Source organism: Puma concolor, chromosome B2 (assembly GCF_028749965.1).
Source record: "Puma concolor isolate L17-30 chromosome B2, mPumCon1.1.hap2, whole genome shotgun sequence".
NCBI classification, from domain to species: Eukaryota; Metazoa; Chordata; class Mammalia; order Carnivora; family Felidae; genus Puma; species Puma concolor.
Window position 1 is genome coordinate 83958307 of NC_141671.1, and position 7385 is coordinate 83965691.

Sequence of the window (7385 nt, forward strand, 5' to 3'; positions counted from 1 at the left end):
TCTCATCTCCATAATTGGGAAAACCCACCTTTCCCTTTGCCCACCACAAACGCTCCCTTCCAGGCTCTCCAGAGCACTCTGTCTTCTCTCTTCTCCCAGTTTTCCTCATAAGGTCACCACACGTGCAAACCCAGCATCCTGAGTGTCCCCGGGTGGGCTGTACCATCTGGTGTCATTAAGAACAAGGAAGCACTGTTCATCCGGGAGTGCAATCAGACACTTTATGTTGCTGCAGCTGTCATCCCAGCACTGTGGCTTCCTGCCATCATGGCTGCAGGGGCTAACTTTGGCTCTGGGAGGACTGGCATCCCTGGAAGAACGCACCTTGCATACACAACCTCCCCCCCCTCCTTGCTCTGGACAGCTGGTTTCAACACTTGGCAGATGGATACAGATCACGATGAGGTGTAGGCAGTAGACGTTATTTCTCAGTTTGAGGGATTATGGTTCTTTAAATTTTGGAAACGTCACCAAAAGCTGTTTGATCTTCTTGTCCCTAATGAACTAAGTCACTGATGAATCACAGATTTTCTAAGGTTTGTTGAATGTGTGTTGGCCAGACTCATGTCAAAACTTCAGTTCTCCCCTGGACCCAGGATCCCCAGAGTCTGCTTAAGCTTTGGGGAAACCCTGCTGTCCAAGGAGGCCCTAGAGATTTGGAAGAGTCCTAATCCCTTGGTTCGAGGACTTCCTCAACTATACAGAATAAAGAGGAAGGCACAGACATGGAAGTGGTGCTTAAGGAAAATAGACTTAAAATTCCCACCACCTGGGCAGCTGTGGACACAATCTTGGTTCCAAGAGTGCAGAGTAGAAACTTCCACAATGGATGACCTTTAGGCCAGATGATACAACGTTTAGAAGATAAGATAATTTCTTTGCCAAAATGATTTGTTAACAGCTATAACTTTTATAGAGCTTTTCGCTTGTTACTGATTAAGACTCCAGCCTAATCTCTGTGACCTCACTTTAAAAAAATAATATACAAGTGCTGGCTATCGCTACAGTCTTAGAATCCCTATGGAGTAATGGTACTTGTTCAAAGGTTCTCAGCTCCATGGGGCTCTCGCATAAGCTCTTCAAGTCCCCTCATTTCCGTACAAGAATACTGTATTATTCTAGGCTCTCCAGGGATGATGTAACTGTATAGCCCTTCGGAGAAGCGGTGATTGCAAATGAGGCCACAGAGTCACATGACACAGACGCTGCATGTTAGATCAGTACACTGTCCCCGTTCCAGAACTATAGATTACTGCTAAGAAGAACTAAGAAATACATATCTGAGCATCGCTGCCTGTTTATGTGTAATGCTGTTATATATTTTGTGAATATCAGTTGTTTTATTTGTTGCTTATAGCAGACAGGGATATGTAACTCGAATAATGTAAAAACTGTCAAATTGCTTTATATATTAGATATATGTGGATCTTGTTAATTAGACATAAAATAAGTAATCTTTCACTTCTGGAGTCAAATAATATTCATTTCATGGGATAGGGAAGACAGTTGATATTTCTTTTGTCTTTACTTTTTAGATTGTGAAGCAGTTAAGAAGAGGCTTGATGTGTTCTATAAGGCTAATTTCTGGCTACATAATCTCAGGAAGCAGGATCATTTTCCTTCAGATGACAGTTTAAGTAATTGGGAACAAATTTAACAATTTTTACACTAAAACTGGATCCTGAAAGGGAAAAAAAAAACGGAAATGAAAACATTTTGGTAATCCTAGTGTTTGTGACAAGTCCTGAGCCACACCGCATATGTTGTGGTTTTCTGAAAATGTTGGCTGTTGTGCAAGACAGCAGTTTTTATGCTGTTTTTTGTTTTTTGTTTTTTGGTTTTTGTCCAGTGTAAATGTTGGCTTTTCAACCAGAGTAAATTATGTTAACATGTAGGTACTCTTCATCCACAATGTCCAAAATGTACTTCCAGAGAATTTGAATCTTATAGCTTATACGTTCAACTTTCTGTCTGTGGCACAGTGAAAAAAAGTGTGATTATGGATGCAAATAACACTTGTATATAAACCCAGAGCACCCCCCCCCTTTTTTTTTGCACTCATTATTTGTACCTTTCATTTGAAACTCAAAAATGACTTTTCTCTGTTAGTCAAACTTCTAGATGGGTAGGTAGAATATCTCCAACCAGTAATTTTTTCGGAAAACAATATATTTTATTCTTCCAGTTTTCTATACAGTGGAGGATATAGCAAGCAGATAATCTGATTATTTTAAATTAATTATTAAGGTATACATTGTTGGTTAAAGGAAGATTTGGTAAACGGAGATTGGTGTTCATTTGGATTCCCACATACTAACAAAAAAAAAATTCCAAATGTTAAACCAGTGGCAGTAGCTTAAGCAAGACAAACAAGTGAATAAAATTTAGAAGATGACATTTTTAAAAATTATGAAGCTACAAGCGTCTCTCCGAGAACATAAGTACAGAAATGTGGTCCAGACACTTAGCAGGAATGGGATAATATCATCAGGACAATAGGCAATCATTTTTTTTTCTTTATTTTTCATTTCTTGATCTCTTTCTTATGTGCTTTATTTTCCTTTCTTCCCATAAAACAAATTCCTCTGCTTCTCATTCTCCATGACAAGCAGGAGATAATCACTCTACTGTTTTCAATTTACTTCTCCTTTCAAGAAGCCGAGACAGAATAAACTGGAATACCTTAGCTCGACTTGAAATTCCCCCGATAAGGAGACTGGGAGGCCTGCTTGGATCAGAGATCTGAGCCTGGTGACTGAGGAGGAGGTGTATTCAAGGTACACTAGGGAACCTCTGCTTGAAGAGGCTAAAGGGAACTGAGCCACACTGTCCCCCCCTCCTCAAATTCCCTTCACTTAAATGCCAAACACCCTTCCTACCACCAGGTACAGTTCATTTCATTAAATGGAAAGGTGGCTAAATCACACTCAAATTTATGTGAGGTCACTAATCTTAACTTGACTTTCTCGGTTTTCATCTAAATAGAATGGCAAGCAAACTCCAGTAGAGAACAGAAGCTAGCATTCTGGTCAACGGCTTCTCTCTTTTTTTAAAATCACATGGACCCACAGGAGGGGCGCCTGGGCCCCCAGTCAGTTAGGCATCAGACTCTTTATTTCACTTGAGGTCACGATCTCATGATTTGTGGGATCAAGCCACATGTTGGACTCTATGCTGATAGCATGGAGCCTACCTAGAATTCTCCCTCCCTTTCTCTTTGCCCCTCCCCTGCTAACACATGCTCGCTCTCTCTCTCTCTTCCCGTCAAAAATAAATAAATGAACATTAAAAAAAAAACAACACATTGTCCCACAAATGAAACTCCTCAACATTAATCACTTCATGCAGCATATTTTTATTCATTTGTTTTATTTATTTATATAGTTATTTATTTATCTGTTTGTTTATTTATTTATTGGAGACAGAGAGCACAAGCAGAGGACAGGCAGAGAGAGATGGGGACAGAGGATCTGAAGAACACTCTGTGCTGATAATAGCAAGCTCGATGAGGGGCTCAAGCTTAAGGAACCATGAGCTCATGAGATCGTGACCTGAGCCGAAGTCGGACACTCAACCAATTGAGTCACCCAGGTGCCCCATCATGCATCATATTTTTAAAATCAAGATATCAGTCTCGTTTAAATTTAGCTTAGCTTAAATTAAGATGTATACTTTTCTTTTCACTTTAGTATCTACTGAATTATTGACAAAAAGGGCATTTAGAAATCCGCAATAGTATTTCCTATAGTAGTTACTATGTGTGAAATATAAACAATTTTCCCTTTCTAGCTCCATTATATTTTTGCTTATTCTCTTGTCAAATAATTCATTGCACCTCAAATATCCATGAGGCACAGTGTAGGGGACTCAGAGTTTAAAAATTGACAAAACAAAGACCACATCTACATGAAATTTACTTTGCAATGGAAGGTGATGACAATAAAAATAAAAACATGTAGAATTGATTGAACATGTTAGTTGGTGATAAGCATGGTGAAGAGGCAGAAAGCAGGATTTAGGGTAACAATGTGGGCGAGGTGCCCACACCTCAGAAACAGACTAAGGATGTTATAAGGATGTCAGGAACAGCTTCTCTGAAGAGGTGGCCTCTGGGCACAGAACTGAGGGAAGCTGGAAGGCTCGAATAGTTCCTTGACACCCTCATGGGCAAAGGCCCTGGAACAGGACAGTTTCTGTTGTTATGAGGAAGTGTGTGAGACCAGTGTGTGAGAGTCCAGTGAGTGAAGGGAGAGAAGAGCTATCAAAAATGAGGGTTGAGAAGAAGGACAGGAAGGGGGCCAGGGTCAGCTTTTTGGTACATGTACAAGAAGCCATTAGACAATTTGGGGTGGAAAGGATACAATATAACTACTGCTTGTAAAACAGCCTTTAGTGGGGCAAGATTGAATGATGGGTGACCAGCCAGGTCATTACACTATTTCAGGTTTGCAGGTTTGAGGTGCTAGTGGCTTGGAGTAAGCTGGAAGGAGTGAAGGTTGCTAGACATCGTTATGTGCAGATCAAAAACAGATCTGATAGGTTTGTGTAGAGTGTGAGAGGAGGAGAGGACACAGGGATAGGACCAAGGAATTTAACCTGAGCAACTAATAAAACAGAAATTTCTCACTGAGATGAAACAAACCGGGTAACAAGTGGGTTTGGAAAGTGGGAAGCATGTTGGATCACAAGTGGCACTTAGATTTGAAGCAAGTACATACACATCTACTAATTTGACATGAGAATGAACTATCTACATCTGTAATGAAAAAAATTGTAGACAACACAATTCAGTACTATAAATAGTAATTAGTGTTGACAGCTATTAGAAAAATAAATCAGGATCACTTTTTTTTTAAAATTAAGATTTAAGGGGCGCCTGGGTGGCGCAGTCGGTTAAGCGTCCGACTTCAGCCAGGTCACGATCTCGCGGTCCGTGAGTTCGAGCCCCGCGTCGGGCTCTGTGCTGACAGCTCAGAGCCTGGAGCCTGTTTCAGATTCTGTGTCTCCCTCTCTCTCTGCCCCTCCCCTGTTCATGCTCTGTCTCTCTGTGTCTCAAAAATAAATAAACGTTAAAAAAATTAAAAAAAAATAAATAAATAAAATAAAATTAAGATTTAAAATGTTATCTGTAATGCCACTGCTTAAGAGGAAGGCTTATTAAGAATGAGGAAAGTAGTGGTTATATTACATCTAGGGACCTAAGAAAATATTAATTTAAAATTTTTTTTTTTTGTTTTATCTTCTGAACTCTACTCTAAAAATATTATATTTTTCCTATTGGGGGCATGTTTATTTTAATGTTAACTTCTTATCGTAGAAGACTTCTCCTTCAGAGTGAACCCAGCCTGTCTTTGCTGGTTCTTCCCAATGCCCCAGGCTTTAAATCCAAGTGGTTCTTGGGACCAGGGACAGATGCCCACTGGTAAGAGCAGATGAAGACCCTGAGAGAGGCAGGAAGGTGTGATGGCGCATCTGGTGAACTGTAGGCAGCTAAAAGGTGTAGTTGCTACTCAGTTTTAGCCCATTATTGTCATTTAGAAAACGAGAGGGCATATTATAGCCAGTTCTTCGACATTTAAAAGAGAAAAATAAACCTACCTATTTTAAGAAAGCATATAAAATATTTCAATATTTAAAGGTAAGATGAATTTTTAAAACACCGTAAGATCTAAGCCAAACATGATAAATTCAATTCCTAAACAGTTTGCAGCATCTGCTGTAAATTGGTGCCCCCACTCCCTCAGAATGTTGATTTTTCTGTGTTATTAGTGTCCACTGAACATTAGATTAAAAAAAAAAACTTACAAACTAAACATATTCTCATTAATAGGTGGATGGTTTATCCCTAGAGGAGAAATTGCTCCTGTTATCCCAGGAAGATAATGAAAGGAAAGAAATACATAAACAAATAGTTAACTATTCATTGAACGATTTTATGTGTCAGGTACTACCATGCTGATCTTACCTACATTATCTCTTATAATCCTTAAAATTAATGAACCTAAAAATTAAATGGCTTTCCTAAAGATATATGGCTAGTAAGTAATAGGGCTGGGCATTGAGTACAATTAGTTTAATTTCAAGTCTCACATATGTAACTACTATGCTGTATTGCCTCCAAGAGATTTAAGATATCCAGTTTCCATAGTCTTTTGGCCAAGTTATTTCATCTAACAAATAATCTATTTTGGACTTAACAACAACAATTTTATTATTAGAGTGTATGTTGTTTTTCTGATACTAATTTTCCCCAACTTTAGCACCTCCTAGTAATATACTAAGGAGTTGGTCTGCTATAACCAGAGGCTAATTTGGTGGGACGGTGAGTACCTTCCAATCTGGGAAGGGCTTGAAGAGGTTTCCAAACCAGCTGCTTTGATTTGAGACTTCCAAGCAGCCATTTTAATTCAATATCACCTCAGAACGTATGATGTCATTAGAGTTAGGGTTTTAACTTAATGGGCTTTTCTCCCCTGCTTCCTTTTTTTTTTTTTTGTAGGTAATAAATCCTACGGAACAAATTCTTTGGCAGCTGATGTTGCTTGATTTTGTTTATAAGTAAGTAAGACTGTTTTCACTCAGCTTTTGAATTTTGACTTTTCTAGTCAAGTGAAATGTGGAACAAAAATGTGGAATTTTCCCTTAGGTAAGAATGTATTCTTCCACACAATTTTTATAGTTGTTTTGAAATGCATTATTATACAAAATTCTACATAACACATATATGTAGGCTTAAAGGAATTTTGAATAAGCATGGATAGGCACCCACAACCTGGCTTAAGCATTGGAGATTACTAGTACTTGGAATCCCCATGTGTGCTTAAACAATTACATCTTTCTCTTTCCCAACTACTGTACTCATTCCCTAATAGATAACCACTGTCCAGACCTTCATGTTAATCTCTCCCTTACTCTATAGATCTGTAGACTATGTAGTTCTAGATGATACTTTTGCTTTTTGATTGTTTACTTTTGCCAATTTTTTGAAATTTATACAATGGAATTATTTTTCATTCATTCACTTATGTCTTGCCATTTACTCATTATCAGCTTTGGAGATTAGACACGTTGATGTATGCAGTTGTACTTCATTTACCTTCATTGCTTTATAATATTCCATTGTATGGACCTATATCCATTGTATTCTAGATGGACTCTTGGGTGATTTCCATTATTTTGCAATTATGAACAATGCTGTTAGGAACGTATATGCATATATGTATGCACGTATATGAGTGTGTATATATCCAGAACACATGTGCAAGAATTTCACTAGTTTATAGAAATGGCAAAATTTCTAGGTAATAGCGTTCACAGAGTGCATGAGCCATATGCTCTTGCTAGATATAGGTATGATTTATTTTGTTGTATATTTTCACTGGTAT